This window comes from Pseudorca crassidens, chromosome 1 (assembly GCF_039906515.1).
Source record: "Pseudorca crassidens isolate mPseCra1 chromosome 1, mPseCra1.hap1, whole genome shotgun sequence".
NCBI classification, from domain to species: domain Eukaryota; kingdom Metazoa; phylum Chordata; class Mammalia; order Artiodactyla; family Delphinidae; genus Pseudorca; species Pseudorca crassidens.
This window is the reverse complement of record NC_090296.1, coordinates 142,961,456-142,978,078: the sequence shown is the minus strand read 5'-3', so window position 1 is coordinate 142,978,078 and position 16,623 is coordinate 142,961,456. Positions and strand designations below refer to the sequence as shown.

The window sequence follows — 16,623 nt, the reverse complement described above, 5'->3', positions numbered from 1 at the left end:
GGTTCAGCCCCTCCCTTTGTATTTCTGCTGAGTCTGCTAGGGCCTCTCCCCATTCCTGGTGCCTCCATGGCTTGGCCCTCCATCCAGCAGCTGTTTCCCTTGCTGTGTCCCCAGGCTCAATCTAGGTTCAGCGACTACAGTGCACACCCCTCCCCTCCCATGGCTTCTGCTCCCAAGAAACGGTCAGCTATGTCAGGAGAGGGAACAGAGACACCTGGAGAGTGCCTTAGAGCTAGAAGGGACAGAAGGGATGGGGTAGGTTAAGGCCTCATCTACAGACAGGAAACCCGAGGCTCTGGGAGGCTGTGAGTCCCCCTTCCCTGCCCGTGGGCTTCTGCCAATCTGTTCTCTTTGTCTGGTCAGCTAGTCCCAGGTCAGCCTAGGAAGAAATGCCTCTGGTCTTGCTCTCCCTGCTGGCGGAGCTCTCTATACTTGGGCTATGCTCTTTGTAGCTCACAGAACTCTTGCTGCCCCCACTCGTCCATCTTATAGCAGAGTGGGCATCCAGCCACCCTGTCCACCTTTGCTTCTGTGTTTCTGCCTCTGTTTTTAGTGAGATGATCGCCACAGTGGGAGAGACTGGGCTAAAATCAGGGTAAGGTCATCATTTGCCTCCCAACCTTGATGTCCTCCAGAATCTGTCTCAGTGTTTATCAGACTCCCCCATCAGTACCAGTTAGAGGAAGGGTACTTGGGTTCTGGACCAGGGCTGGGCAAGGGAAGAAAGATACCTGCATTTCAGATAAACAGTGGGGAAGACAGTGCAAAGAATGGTTCTACTCTGGCTAAAGCGCTCACCTCAGATCAGGGTCATCCTGGACTGACCTCGGTGAGGCTGGGAGGAAAGCCCTTCTGGGATGGTAGCATGGGTCCAAGTTTGGTCCAGGGTTGGCACTGCTGAGCTTTCTAGAGTGATATTGATATTTGAATAGAGGCTTGGCATTGCTGTTGAATATACAACTGATTCTCGTTATTCCAAGTATTCTGTAAAGTCACTTTGACCACTAAATTAGCGAACATTGGACCATTGTTCCTAGGGGGAATCCAGGGTTAGGTTCATGCAAGCCTCTGGTCACAGCACTTTTATCAGCTGATCAAGACATAACCTGTATTATGTGTACTTCTGTTTAAAGACACCTTAATACATACTGTTGGTTCCTTCACATTGAACTCATAGTGGCCAACAGCACTATGACTCATGCCTGAACAAAGCTTATCAAACACACCTCTTTTCTCCGTAAGGCACATCGCAGCCTTCTCACTCATAGGAGCACTAGACAGAGCTTCAGCACTATGCTTGGGGGCTGCTTTAAACTGAAATCTCACCCACGAAAAGCACATATATGCAAAAAAGGTGGCGTTGGATAGACCACGAGAAGGACACTTGTTTACAGTACGAGAGCTGAAACGAGAAAGCAGAGCATGGCTTTTTAACCTCAGCCGGGAATGTGCACGTGGGGTGACTCAAATTTGTCACCGCTTCTCGAATGTGTGTGAATGACTGCGAAAGCGCTGTGTGTGTGTGTGTTCTGGGGTTGCACATAAATTGTAGTGAGTAGGTGAATTCACAAAGACAGAATCCGGGAAAAATGAGAATGGGCTTTGTTCCCTGTCGTGGAAGCTCTGGGCCCTGGGGTAGAGTAGGGTCCCATGGGCTCCTGATACCAGGTGGTGGCATAGTTTCCAGATGGGGCGAACCTGGCATGTGGGGAGGAAGATCCCTCTGGGCCATCAGAATGAGTGGGCACCGTGGAGAGACCAGTGGGTTCTGAGTGTCCTTTGATGTCAGGACCCAGCACCCAGCCAAGGAGCTGTCGCCCTGGGAAACAGTGCAGAGGAGAAGCGTCTCCACAGCTCCTTGTGTTTGTGACTCAAAGCAGACAGCCTTTCTACGTCCAGACAGCACTTCTGTGTACACAGGAAGGGGTCGGCGGAGACAGAGAGGAAGCAGGTTTAGTGACAAGACTTGAGGGAGTAGGCAACAAACAAGACCTCATCAGAGCAAAATCCCTGGATGAATCCAGCTTATCCAAACCCTCTGATATTAGGGAAGATACCCTTTTCAGGGAAGCGGTACATTTTGTCCTCTCGGTAGACAATGGGTGGCTCTTAATTGTTTTCAGAAAACACGTGTGGCAAGGACAAACAACGTGCAGGAGCCTTGTAACCGGATTTGGCTAATCCGCCCTCTGCAAATCCATGGCTGACTCACACAGTCCTGGAAGGGAGCGCCTGGCCCTCTCCTCGCTGAGATTTACCGGCTGGGAAGCAGCAGGTCTCTGATTACAAAGGCTTCATCAGTCAAGGGAAGGGACTCCAAGACACATCCCCATGTGCGATGAAACACTATCATAAATAATTAAAACCACATGTGCCTTGGCAGATAAATAAGCAGTGAACGTTTATGATGCTGCAGACGGGGCTGGGGTCACTCCTTCGCGGGGAGACGGCAAGAAGCAGGGGATTAAGGGAGGAGAAATGCTCACATCTTGGGGCCCCGGGGTGGGGGGTCTCCCATCTGAGTCCTTTCTCGTCCCATTTAACAATGCGGACTGTGGGAAGAAATCGCAGGGACATAGTAGCTACCTGACTTTAGGCCTCATTTCCGCAAGTCCTCCGTTGATGGATTTAGCACAGAAGTGCTTTTCTTTCTTTACACATGTGTTTATCATAAACGGTGGGACCTTTCTGGCTGGAGTGATTAAGACGCTGCTCCTCTCCTGCCCTCTCACTCTCTCTCTGTCTTCAGTCTGGTCCATAGCATTTTTCATAGTGTGTCAGGGCTGCAAGGATGTGTAGAGCTCACCTAGTACCGTCCGTTATCAGATGCTTGCAGCCCCTCACCTATGTTCCCGAGTGCTCTGCATTTGACATTGTCTTTATTCTAAATTTATTCCGTCTTTCCGGGGGTTCTGGAAGAGCTGAATAAAGATGCTGCTCTTCCGGGTTGGATATAGAATCTGCAGTCTAGTGAGGCAGCCCTCATTATTTATTTAAAGCCCCCTGATGCTCGAAAGCATCAGGAAACCGGTACAGCCCTCCATGTCACACAGCCAATTTGAGGCTAGGCCCTTCTGAATGAGACAGCAAGGGGCCGGTCTAGGTGGGTCACTGGGGAGAAGTGTCAAGCTATTTGTAGCAACGTTGGGCACTAGGTGACTTTTGTCCCCCTTGTGACTGCTCTGGGCTGCAGTTGTGTTGCCTGTGCTGGGCTGGACTGCAGGCGGCTGTGTTAGGAGTCATGCTTTGCCTCTTGCCAGTTGCTCGGTTGGAAGGCTCTTCGGCTCTGTTCAAGGCCCTGGGGTTCTCTGTTCATCCCCTTTTCCCAAACCCATTCTCAGAGGACAACTTTGCCTCTTGGTTGAGAGAGCAGAGGCTAGCTGGGGAGTGCTAAGCCATGTCACCCTCCCCTCCTGCCCTCTGTCCCCAGGCCAGGCTGTCTGCCTTTATTCTCAGGTTGTTTCTGTCTCAGGGGGTACGGGGCCCCATCTTCCCGGCGTCAGCATTCCCAGCTCTCCATTCCTCCCTTTGACCTCTCCCCTCCTGGTGGGCCGGTAGTCAGAGACTCTCTCTGACCCTGGCCAGCCATCCTTTGCTCTCACCTCCCCTTTCAGACATTGTCCCCTTCCACTCAGCATTATACCTCTTCACATTCCCTGTCTCATAGCTCTGTTTCCCCAGGAACCCCTGAGTTCTCTTGGTAAAACTTGAGCATATTCCTTTGGGTCCCTCGTCTTCGTTAGCATCTGAGTCATTCACACAGTGCTGATTTTTCTCCCTTTCATCTATTCAATAAATATTCATTGAGGGTTTGTGTCAGGCCTTCTTTTCGGCTTTGGAAACAATGGCGAACAAGGCATGCATGGTCCCTACCCTCAGGGGCTTACTGCCACCGGGGCTGATCTCCCAAGATGCAGGATGGGACCCTCTGCCCCCTTGGGGCCACTCCCAGGGCCTCGTGTCTTCACTTTGCTCCTTTCTGCTGCTGATTCACCAGCCTCTACCCCTAGTCACTTCTTTCCAGGTCTCCCTCCAAGCTCACACCTCCGACTGTTACCACAGTGTAATTCCCACTTGAAATGCCCATCTCCCTCCCCACCTCCCCTCACTCCCTTTTCTTCCTTCCTGTACCTGCTCATCACTGGGCATCTGGCTCACTTCCAACCACGTGTGAGTTCTTCCTAGACCCATCCTATTGCAAAGTGACCTTCCCCTCCTGGGAACCCATGGCTTAGAGGAAAAGCCATGCACAGTAGTCTTGCATGATTTTGAGTGAAATCTTAGGTCGTCCTGTCCCTTCTCAAAGATGTGGGTCCTGTTTCCCAAACCTGACTTTGAACTTATTCCAAGAAGTAGCTCTTATGTGTCACCAGTCTTTTTTTTTTAAATTTTCCTTTATTTATTTTTATTTCTGGCTGCATCTGGTCTTAGTTGCAGCATGTGGGATCTCTCATTGCGGCGCGTGGGCTTTTCTCTAGTTGTGGCACACGGGCTTCTCTCCAGTTGTGGCGTGCAGGTTTTTTCTTCTCTCGTTAAGGTGCGTGAGCTCAGTAGTTGTGGCGCTCGAGATTAGTTGCCCCGCGACATGTGGGATCTTAGTTCCCCGACCAGGGATTGAACCTGCATCCCCTGCGTTGGAAGGTGGATTCTTTACCATAGGACCACCAGGGAAGTCCCCTGTGTTACCAGTCTCCATTGTCTGTGGAAACACAACATGGGACTAGGGTTGGAGAAGATAGCAACCAACCGTGTGTCAGATGACGCTTGGTGAGTGTGTCTTCATTCCAGGCACAGGCTCTCGAGAGATGTCACAGACCGAGGGAAAGGTCGTTGATCTGCATTGACAGCCTCCTCTGGACCAAGCCCTGGGCTGGGCTTTCCATTTTTACCTCATGCAGTCTTTCGCCCACTCTCTGAGGGAGAGGCTGATATACCCATTTTATAGATAAAGAAACTGAGGCTCAGTGAGCTTAAGGGACTTGTCCCAGATCATACAGCTGTTAAGAGAGAGCCTGAGATGAAAACCCAGACCTACTGACTCCAGGATGCATCCTTTCCCTGTCAGATCACATTGCCTAGGATTCCAGTGGTCCACAAGCATTTACTCTCCACCTCCTGGACTCAGGGAAGCTGGCTTTTGAGGAATGCCGTATTGTGGAGGCTCAATGTTCTCCCTGTTTCCAGGATAAGGACAGCCCTATGGGGAAGAGAACCTTGGCTGAAGGTCCCTGTAGTCATGAAGCTGGGTCAGCCTTGGTCTGGCTGTTGGGACTTATCCTCCTTTCTGAATTCTTCCCCAAAATCAAGTTCCCAAGGGACCATGGTTGCCTTCAGATAAGGAAATACTTGGTCCTGGAGATAAGTCAGTTTCTTAATTTTAAAAAAAAATTTTAGAGCAGGTTTAGGTTTACAGAACAGTTAAGCAGGAAGTACAGAGTGTTCCCATTTACCCCCTCACACCTCCCCCACCAAAATCTCCCCTATTATTAACATCTGGCATTAGTGTGGTACATTTGTTACAATTGAAGAACAAATATTGATATATTATCATTAACTAAAGTCCATAGTTTACAGCAGGGTTCACTCTTCGTGTTGTATAGTTCTATGGGCTTTACAAGAGCATCGTGTCATGTATCCATCATTTAAGTATCACACACAATAGGTTCACTACCCTAAAACTCTCCTGTGGTCCATGATTCATTTCCCCTCCCCAGCCCCTGGCAACCATTGATCTTTTTTACTGTCTTCACAGTTTTGCCTTTTCCAGAATGTTGTTATAGCTGGAATCATACAGTGTGTAGCCTTCTCAGATTGGCTTCTTTCACTTAGCAATGTGTATTTAAGGTTCTTCCATGTCTTTTCGCGGCTTGATTGCTTATTTCTTTTTATCACTGAATAATACTTCATCGTATGGCTCTACCATAGTTTATCTATTCAGCTATTGAAGGACATTGTGTTCGTGTCTAAGGGCTGCTGTGGCAAAGTACCACAAACTGGGATTTCAAACAATAGAAATGTATTGTCTCGTTGTTCTGAAGGCTGGAAGCCTAAAATCAAGGTCTCGGGGGACTCTGCTCCCTCTGCAACCTGTAGGGGAATCCTTCTTCCCTGTTCTCAGCTTTTGGTGGTTTGCTGGCATCCCTTGGCTTGCCACTGCATCCCTCCAATCTTCTGTCCTCACATGGCGTCCTCCCTGTGTGTCTGTCTTCACAAGGCCTTCTTCTTACAAGAACACCAGCCATATTGGATTAGGGGCCCATCCTATTCTAGTATGACCTCATCTTGACTTAACTAATTACATCTGCAATGACCCTATTTCCAAATAAGATCACATTCTAAGGTACTGGGGGTTAGTAATTCAACCTGTTTTTTTTGGGGGGTGTGGGTGGACATAACTCAACCCACAGTAGACATCTTAGTTGCTTTCTAGTTTGGGCAATTATGAATAAAGCTGCTATAAACATTTGTGTGCAGGTTTTGCATGGACATAAGCTTTCAACTCTTTTGCATAAATGCCTAGGTGCACAATTGCTGCATCGCATGGTAAGAGGATGTTTAGCTTTGTAAGAAACAGCCAAACTGTCTTCCAGGTGGCGGTACCAAGGGGGATTAGGTTCTTTTCATTTCATATTAGACTGGCCTCCACTGCTTAGCTCCTGCCCCAGGGTCTCTTGGACTTGTCAGTGCACACTCACCTACTCTGTGTGCTTTCTCGAGTGTGTCTATGTATGTGTGTGTACACACAAGTGTGTGCATCTATATGTCTTCTGCTCTAAACTATACCAGCAACTGATGATGGTATAATTCTCACCGGATAGCTACTTAGCCTATAGTGAGCATACTTCACTTGTAACTTGTCATTGGTCAGAGGCCAATTGCCACATTGACTACAGAACTGACGCCTTGATTTTCTGACCAGCGTGCTCATGCCTTCACAGCGTCTCAAAAGCAGTTTGTCACAGTGACTCTCTATGGTGCCCACCCGGAGCCCCCAGTGACCCTCACCTCTTTGGGCATCCAAGCCCTTTTCTGTTTTGGTTTCCCAGAAACCTTGCTAATGCCTTCTCTTTCCCCATGTGTCATTTGCAAGCTGGCCCTGGTCTTTCGGGCCTCCTTTCAGGCCTTCAGGACTCTGTTTTCCACGTGAGTCTCTACACTTTGAACCATACGTGTGCGTTCAACCTTCAGCCTCTCCTGGCTGGTCACCTCTACATCCTGCTTTCTTAGGCCTGTCACTCGCCCTCCCTGGCTGAGCCGGCAGCTCTGTCCTGGGGTCCCTCACAGCACATCGTTCTCATTGGGCTGTTGATACCCCATCTGTGTTGGTTCCCTCCAACCCCCTTTTCCCCTTTATTCCTCAGTCAGTCAGCAAACATCCATTGAGCTCTTAGTAAGTGCCAGCTACTCTGACGTGGGCCCTGGGATGGGGTGAAGGACCCACCCTTCCTTACCTCTCTTTGGCTACATTGCAGCTGTTTGGAGGTCCTGTCCTCACTCTCTTTCCTCGGGGCAATTGCTTGATGCACTCCCCTTATCATACCAGCCTAAAAGGCGAGGACGTCCACAAAGATGACCAAAGCTGGAACCAGTAGGTCTGTGAACTGTGTCCCTTTAGCTGGGACCAGTGTTTCCTACATCAGGAGTGAGGGAGTGGCTTGTCTCTTCCTCCTCTTCTGGGCCAATCAGCCACGGACCCTGTCTTTTCTGGAGGAGGAAGTGCCAGGGCCGATTTACCAGCTGTGGTGGGGAGTATGGAGCCTGTGGACATAATGCAGTATTAATAGTGCATTGGCATGATATAGATTTCTGTCACCTTCTATACTAACAAACATTGCTTAGCGCAAGGTAATGACGGGTGTTTATTCCCAGCCACTTAGCTCAGCGTAACGGACTTGCAGATGAAATATGGAGAATGGGCTCCTTTGTCTGGGAGGCCACCCGCCCCGGAACCAGGAGCAGAGACAGCAGTCGTAGCTGCTGCTACTGAAGAATATACCTTTCTAGGTTTTTCTCTAGCACAAGTCCTGATGGACTTGCCTGATGGAAGGAATGGTCTCTGGTTACAGGGCTGGGCTAGGAGCTCTTCCTCTGGGAGTGGAGCTGAAGTGGAGGCTGGTTTACAGGGTGTGGGGGGATTGCTGTTTGCTCCCCTCTGGTTGGTTTAGGAGGGAGGCCTGGCTAAATGTGACATGAAGAGATTAGGACCAATGTGGGCGTGGGCCGTTCTGATATATCTCTTCCTTTATTCTGCTGGTTGGATCTTGATGGTCCCCATTAAGGGAACTATAGGTTGAATCTTGGTGAAGGTAATAGTGATATTTTGCCTTAGCCCTTTTCACCGATTGGGTATCTCCAGGCTCTGTTTGCCAGACAGTCTTTCATAGAACTTTTTTTTTTTTTTTCGGTACACGGGCCTCTCACTGTTGTGGCCTCTCCCATTGCGGAGCACAGGCTCCGAATGCACAGGCTCAGTGGCCATGACTCACGGGCCCAGCCGCTCCGCGGCATGTGGGATCCTCCTGGACCGGGGCACAAACCCGCGTCCACTGCATCAGCAGGCGGACTCTCAACCACTGCGCCACCAGGGAAGCCCCATAGAACATTTTAAACAAACAAAAATTAGGATTGCTCGCCTTGGATTTTTCTTCAATCCTATTTTCAGATCTGGTTAGAATAAGTAGCAGACCCCTGAGAAGGCTGTGGTGTTAGGTTTGGTGAGCCCAAGGAGGAAAGGAGCGCTCAGACACATTACCAGTTTCTTTTCTTTCCAGACAAAGCTAAATGATTCCAGAATGCGTTATCTTGAAAGCCAAGGCAGTGAGTCCTGGGCCCACATGCTTGAGCTTGTCCTAAGGGTTTCAGTCCCTGGAGAGTAACCTCTGTGGTTACTGACTCCCAAATCCCTTAGATCTAGGCATAATCTAAGCATAGCATATTGCCATTTCTTTTCTCTATCCCAGGATTAAAAAAAATCATGTGATTGCATTTCCCCCAAATTATCTGAAACGCTAGAAATTGCTGAGCATGTACTTTGGAGCTGTAACCAAACTAGTCCAAAGGGACAGACTCTGGTCCATCTCCCTGAGCCAAGACAACCTGCCTTCCTATTGAGTCTCATGACCTCATATGTTCTGTGCTTCACCGCCATAATCACATACTCAAAGTTAGTAGCTGCATGCAGTCATGCTAATTAAGTAATTAGGTATAATTATGCTCACTGTAAATACACGGTAATTGGCTTAAAAATAGTATTTGGGGGTAAGCATGTGCTCCGTGGTGGAGAAGGTGGTGAGGAATGATAAGACCCTCAGCCAGCCTGTAGTCATGTCATTTTGTGGGGGAACATGAACGCAAGGGAAGGTGCACCCAACAGCTGAAAGTGAGTGAGATGTGGAGTGTGTCCTTCCCTTCCTGTCCAGAGCCCTGGGAGCTGAAGGACTCTTTGTCTTCTTGGCATGTTTTGGCCTCAGTCTTGTCTCCAAGGAGTGGGAGGATTAATTTCCCTCCAGAGATCCTCTCTAGCTCAAGATTTCCCAGACCTTTACTCTTTTTTCCTTCAACTGGATTCAAGCATCTAAATTGGATGGGAGTTTTTAAGGGTGATCATTCTGAACCAGCTGAGAAATCCACACAGCGATCAGATAGGAATCAAAAGTTGGGCTTTCTTGCTAGACTTAAGAAAGTTGCTTAGAAGTAAAGCCAAAATGGACTTCTTGATGCCTCTCCAAGCTTTGAACTTGGGATGCATAGACAGGAGTTGGGTCTCAGAGCAGATGTTGTCTATCTGGTTGCATGGAGGGTCATGGTCTGCCTCATTTTTGCAAGTCAGAAAGCTTAGGAGCTCCTTGGAAAACGACACAGGCAGGAAGAGTCTCCCTTTTCTGCATTAGCCCTACCTGGAAGAGAATATGATGAGAGATGATGGACTCTGCCCACCTCACCCATCAGGTAAATCACTCACTTGTCACAGGGAGGGACCAAGCACACAGGTTGGAGGAAGAGCTGGGGGTTATTTCCTGTGTCTCTGAGGAGAAAGAAATTCCTGTTTTATGGGCAGAGGCTAAAAGACAGGAAAAAAGAACCCCCTCACCATCCTTAGAGACAGCAAGGGGTGCTATTGTTAGTGGCAGTCTCTATTAGTATTCTCTTTGCAGAAGCCCTTTCCAGGAGAAAATGGTCATCATCTCCATTTCCTCTGAATGAGCACATGAGTCATACTCCAGATGGGAGATGTGCCTAAGAGCTGGGAAGTTCTCCTTCTCATTGTGCTGTCTTCTTAATGGTCAGTAATTAAAAACCCAAGCTCTACTCACCTGTTAGCCAAGAAACCCTGGGTGCAACTGCCCTTCTGTCTTCTCCCCAACTGCCTTTAACACAGGATTTCCCAAATGGTGCTCTGGGAGTTTTTCAGAAAAAAAAGTTCCATGGTCAAATAAGTTTGGGAAAACCTGGATTGAATACGTTTTTTGTTTTACTGTGGGATTCTGAGAGCTTCTAATGGTAAAGGTCATTGCAGTTTTGTAGGAGAACACTTGGGTCTGCAGCATTTCCCAAATTTATTGGACCCCCGAACTTGATTTTTGAGGTACACTTATTAGCATCTCTCTGTGGACACAGATGTTCAGTGGATCGCATTCTGGGCTGTTCTGGGGGTTTGGGGTTCTGTTTTTGCCTCCCCAGCAGATGTGATAACTCATGTGACAGAGTGCCCAGATGGGCCTGAACCCGTTTGGCATGTGTTCTGTCCCATTTCTTCCCAAGCATCTGGGAGGGACAGGAAGTGGCTGAATTCCGTGGGAATGTCCCAAGTCGGGGTGGTGGCATTCTTCAGGATTTCTGGCAGAGCACTAAGTGCCCTTCATGCAAGTGGATCAGGGGTCTTTGTTGGTTATTCTCTGCCTAGAAGCTCTTGCAGGTGCCTCTAACACTTCCTAAACCCACAGATCCAGAGATGCTGGTCATGGCCAAATTTCACTGCATTCCTTGTTTCCAGGCAGATCTGCCACTTAGGATTGGAATCTCAGGGAGCTGTCTCTAAGGAGAAATGCACAATCCAAGATGCAAGCTGCTGCCCCCAAGCCACTGTTTCCAAACCATTGGGTGGAAGGGCAGAGCACCTCTTTATTTCAAGAAGGGGATCCCTTTTCATTAGAAAAGAAAGCAAGATGAGTATGGGTGGTCCTAGACCCTGGTCCCAGCCTACTGACTCAGCAGCCACATGACTGTGGGCAAGGCATCCACCATCTCTAAACTTGAGATAAGAAAATGTGACCACCTTAGCTGGTATTTTTTGAGATGACGTGGCATGAGAATTTGAAAGGGCTCTGTCACCTTGCCAAAGTGGCATATACATGACCATCCTTGCCTTGACAATGACATTCTTACAACGATAGTTACAATTCCTGCCTCAAATATGCTGTTGGAGGAAACCAGATTGATGGTGTCAAAAATAGAGGTTTGCAAAGCTTGAAGTTATTTCTGAAAAGATAAGAATATTTCCCTCCAATGATTTCTTTCCCCCAACTCTAAGAAATAGCAGTTTATCACCCAGATCCGCAGCCACAGAGATGCTCTTGGGAGTCAGGACTGTAATATGTTGGTTGTCAGGAAACGATCAATGCAGATGAGCAGAGTGCTCAGGCCAATTTCCTTTTGGGTTTATGAGACTGCAAAGCTGTGGGTGCAACTAGGGGATGGTGGAGAGATTCATGGTGAGATTCTTGTGTTGGTTTTATAGTCTTTGTTTATTCCCCCTTGTCAGGAAACATTATTTTGTTGAAACTGCAGTGCCCCTGCTCCCCCATATACCTGCCCAAGTGCATCACTTGAGTTACTTGTATGTCTGTGCCCATACGGTTAGGGCTTTAATGCCTGGCTGCTCAAGTGGCCTCCTTTTTCCCTTGTTCTTTTTTTTTTTTTTTTTTTGGCAGTATGCGGGCCTCTCACTGTTGCGGCCTCTCCCGTTGTGGAGCACAGGCTCCGGACGCGCAGGCTCAGCGGCCATGGCTCACGGGCCCAGCCGCTCCGTGGCATGTGGGATCCTCCCGGACCGGGGCATGAACCCGTGTCCCCTGCATCAGCAGGCGGACTCTCAACCACTGTGCCACCAGGGAAGCCCATTTTCCTTGTTCTTATACATAAGTGCACAGCCCCTTCATTCTTCCTCAGCAGACGTACACGTGGGACTTTTAGACACAAATGTACATGTTTATGGGTCTTGTTTATATTTGTGCACATATCTCATGTTTTGGGCACTGATCGTATCAGTTCAGATCTTTTGGCTGAAAGTACTAGGCAGTCGTGACTCACTTGGGCTTAAACAAGAAGGCAATTGGTCATCACATAACTCAAGTAAATAGGTAGGGAAGGCTCCTGGCTAAGTACATTAGGACTCTAGTTCTGCTTTTCTGAGGTTCTCTTGCCTCTGCCTTTCTGTGTTTGGCTTTACCACCACGCTGGCTCCCCTCATGATTACGGAATGGTTGCAGGAGCTCCAGGCATCACAACCAAACACATGGCCCAGGGACAGCACAGAATTGTCTGTTCTTGTGGGTTGATTGAAATTGAGAAAACCTTTTCCCAAGTTCCCCAGCAGCCTTTCCCTCCTGTCTCATTGGCCAGAATTATGTCATCTGTTTATTCTTAAGCCAGTCACCCATAAAGAAAATGGAACTAAAACAAACACCTAGGCTCCTCCAGATACTCCCCTGGGCTTGGGGCTGCAGCTCACTTCCCCTGAGGCATAAGGCTGCCCGGAGGGGTGTGAATACCCTCCACAGAATCAGAGTCTGTTAGCAAGAAAGGAAGTGAGAAATGACACTGCCCGCCACCCCAGTTCTTCTACGAGGGTCAACTCCTGCTCTGCTAGGAGTACGCAGAGGCCTCTTGGGGTAGAAGTGGCAGGAGGAAGATGAGAACATTGATCTCATGCAAATTTTACTTCTCCTCTATCTCTGCTGAGGGAAAGCAAGCTGGTAATTTGTGGTCGTTGTCAGTACTGTTCTGGTCTGGGAAATTGTCCTGCTAATTTTCAAGGCTATGCTTAATATGCCCAAGCAAAGACAAATTTCTTCATGTGGTTTTAGCTGGGTCCGGTTATCTTGGTTGAGCAAGCTGTGTGAACTCCTGGGAGCTGCTGTATGATCCTTTGGAAGCATCGTTTCTGGAGAGTAGGTCAGGGCAGGGGCTGGTGAAGAGAAAGAAAGGGGCAGAGTAGTGAAGAGAGGAGAAATCACATTTACTCAGTACCTCTCAATACCTACTCAGGGCCGGGGTCTGAGCTTTAAGCAGGTGAAAATAATAATAAAATCGTACACAGCAGAATGCTTACTGTTGGCATTGAAAACTCTTTAAATATGATAAATTGTTTAATCCTTACAAAAACCATAGGTGCTATTACTTCCCCCATTTGGTAGATGGGGAAACCGAGGCACTGGGGAGATTAAGTCATTTCCTGTAGTCTCAGAGCTAGGCAATGACAGAACTGCGGTACAACGGAGCCCACCACCTCTCTTCCCCTCATCAGTCCTTCTGTCTATGTTAAATCCACTTGTCATGTAAGTGTTATGGTCCCCATTTCACAGATTGGGAAACTCAGACTCATGGAAGTTAAGGAACTTGTCCAAGGTCACTCGCTGGTCAGTGATGGAGTCAGGATTCAAACTCAGGGATTTAGGAACATGCCTCTTGCCCTGGCCCAGGCTGTGTCCTCTCACTATTAGCTGACCTCTACTTCACCTGCACCCCACCTTCCAGGAGACTGAGGATGAGCTTGGTGATTGTCAGACAGATGCTGGCTTGGATGACCCATGGTGCCCACCATCGAGTCAGCAGAAGGGAGTCCCTTTCTAGCACTTTCGCGGCTCCCATGTAGGTAGCCCCCTCCTCACTCCTACCTCAGAAGGTCATCTAGAACTTCAGATGCCTGGAAGGCAGGCCTCCCAGAGTGGGGTCCAAAATCGATGGGCAGTGCAGGGGATGCAGCAGCTACACTGGGAGGAAGAGAATGAGAGTCCTTGGGGTCAAATTGGCTTCTTTCTTGGCCAAACTTCCTTTTCTCCTGTCCCTGGTGGCTGTGTAGCTTAATTTGTCACCCAGATTGTAGCCAGCCGGGCCTCTCACCAGGCACTGTGTTAGCTTCCGTCCCCAGACGTAGAATTGCTGGTGACACAGCAACTCTTCGCATTGGATTCTGCTAAGTCGGGTGGCCCTAATGCCACTGGTAATGAAGAAGTGTTGGGACTAACCTCCTAATGGCTCATTGATTGGTTGAATTATGCTCAGTGTAATTCTGAAAATAGATTTTAAATATGTGCTTGGGGATTTGTGGGGATTTGTTACTTAGGAGGGTTAACTCAGTTGTGGCTGGTTTGACAAAGATATCAACGCCAGTAACCTGGGTTGGGGCCATACTGTTTGTCTCGGGGAGACCCCCCAGGACCAGGACAGCTTGCCAGAGGGCAGAGCAGGCAGGTGTGGAAAGGTCCCCTTCCTTTCATACACAGCCCTTGGTAGGTCATCTGAGGAGGTCATCTGGTTGACCCAACCATTGCAAACCTCTCAATGTGCCCAGGGTGGGGAGAAGATGCACATATATTCTAGATTCTCCCTTTTACTTCCTCTGAAGCCAGGGAGCACAGAAGTTACCCTCTTTATAATCCAAGTTTTTGCATTTCCTAGAGCTGCCACTCAGGGGAAGAACCAAAGGGAAGCATTCTCAGAGGATCAGCTTTGCAGCCTCTTGGCATATTCCAGCATCGTCTGGTCTGCTTGGCATCTTTGATCCCAGGCCTAAAGCAGGGAGGTATATGAAGGGTTCCTGTTCTGGGCCTGGGCTTCTAATACCCATACATCTTTTTTGGTGAATGCCAGATTAATTTGGAAACATTAGAAAAGCTACATGGAAACTTTGTCAGTGAGAGCCAATGCCCCATCAAGAGGGAACAAGTTTGAAAAATGATGGTGCATCTATATAATGGAATATTATGTAGCCATTGAAAATAATAAAGTAGATCAATATGTATTGATGTTAAAAAAAAAAAGAAAAGCTAATGTAGGTCCCTCTGTGAGGAAGCAACCAGCCACAGATGGGGCACAGAGACCTCCCAACACACCTAAAATCACCTGTCGTATGTATTTCTTTCTCTCTAGCCTATCAAGGACCTAAAATCCTTCCATTTTTGATGCACGGTGGGTCCGAAACAAAAGAATAATATCATAAATGAGCTTCCATGGGGCAAAATGGGAAGGTTCCGTAAGAACATATTTCTGAGGGGAAATTAGTCAACGGTCTTTTTTGCAGAGCTTTGATTCCACTGCTCCATTGTAACCTGTCTGAAAAGGCTATATTTCCTGATACCTTTCCCTGGGGTAATCTATACCCAGCCCACTGTGAGAAAAAAACGTATCCTCAGGGAAGGGAGAAGTAAAAAACAAAACCTGGAAGAAAAGAAAAAAAACCGACATGCTGCTCTAATAAAGAAATTACTGACGTTCTACATTATGAACTGGATTAATTTTTAATGACTGAGAAAGGAGTTGATTTATAATGCATCCTTCTGTGCTGCAGAGCCTGTCCCCAGCTAATAAATAAATGACAGGTCTCTTGTATTAAAAGTATCCGTCATTTCACATTGCTGGAATGCAAAGGGTGAGAGGCAGTGAGTTAGAGGCCCCTGGGAGCAGGCGTGCCCTGCTGGGCCCAGTTGGCCACAGCAGTTGGCCTAGTTCTGAAACTAGAGTTAAGCTCATTCCTTTCTCTTGGTCTCAGCAAAATGACCCAAATAGCTCCAGCTCTTCCAGGAGAAAGTTCATAGGAAGAGGTGCTGGAACACTTAGGAATACTTAGCCATGCGAGTTCAGATTCCTGGTCCTTAAGCAAAACTCTATGTGGCTTCTCCCCACATGTGCTGACCATGTACCATGGGAGCTACGTGTTCAGTAGTTGGTCCTTTGTTGATAGTGATGTGACTCACAGCTCTTGTTCACCTCTCTTTGCTTCTTAATAAAATAAAATAAAATAAAATAAAATAAAATAAAATAAAATAAAATAAAATAAAATGACACCTAATATTTAACTCCAAAGTAGTATATGCTCATTGCAAATATTTTAGGAAAAATCTAGAAAAGTACAAAGAAGAAAATAGAAATTACCATCAATACCGTGCCCGGTGATGAATCTACGAACACGTTGGTGCGCTGCCTTCCAGTGGTTTTTTTCCCTTTTTTTTCCCTAGATTTATAACAAATCAGACAGACAGACATGCCTATGCCAATACATACACGTGTATTATGCAAAAATGAGATCACATTCTGCATACGGTCTTATAATCTGAATTTGTTGTTTAACAGTACATCATTGACATTTATTTCATCTCATTAAAAATAATGCAGCAATTTTTAGTTGCTACGTATGCGTGGCCAGGGCCCTTTTCACGTTGGTGCCCTTGTAGAGCTGGCAATCAGTCAATCAAAATGCACTGCTTCGTTCTCTATCACAATGCCAACTCCAGAGTAAACACAGTGCAGGAGAAAAATGAGGACGGAAGATGGTTTTTGCACAGAACTCATAATTATGGAGCAACTACTGTGCTGTAGAGGCACTGCCGTGAGACTGAGAGAGAG

The 16,623-nt window shown here is 47.7% G+C and overlaps 1 protein-coding gene across 7 annotated transcripts in view; it reads left to right on the top strand.

Annotated features, from left to right (window-relative positions):
* NTRK3 (neurotrophic receptor tyrosine kinase 3) overlaps nucleotides 1–16,623 on the top strand; it is a 385,061-nt gene that overhangs the window by 223,729 nt on the left and 144,709 nt on the right. The window lies entirely within an intron of this gene.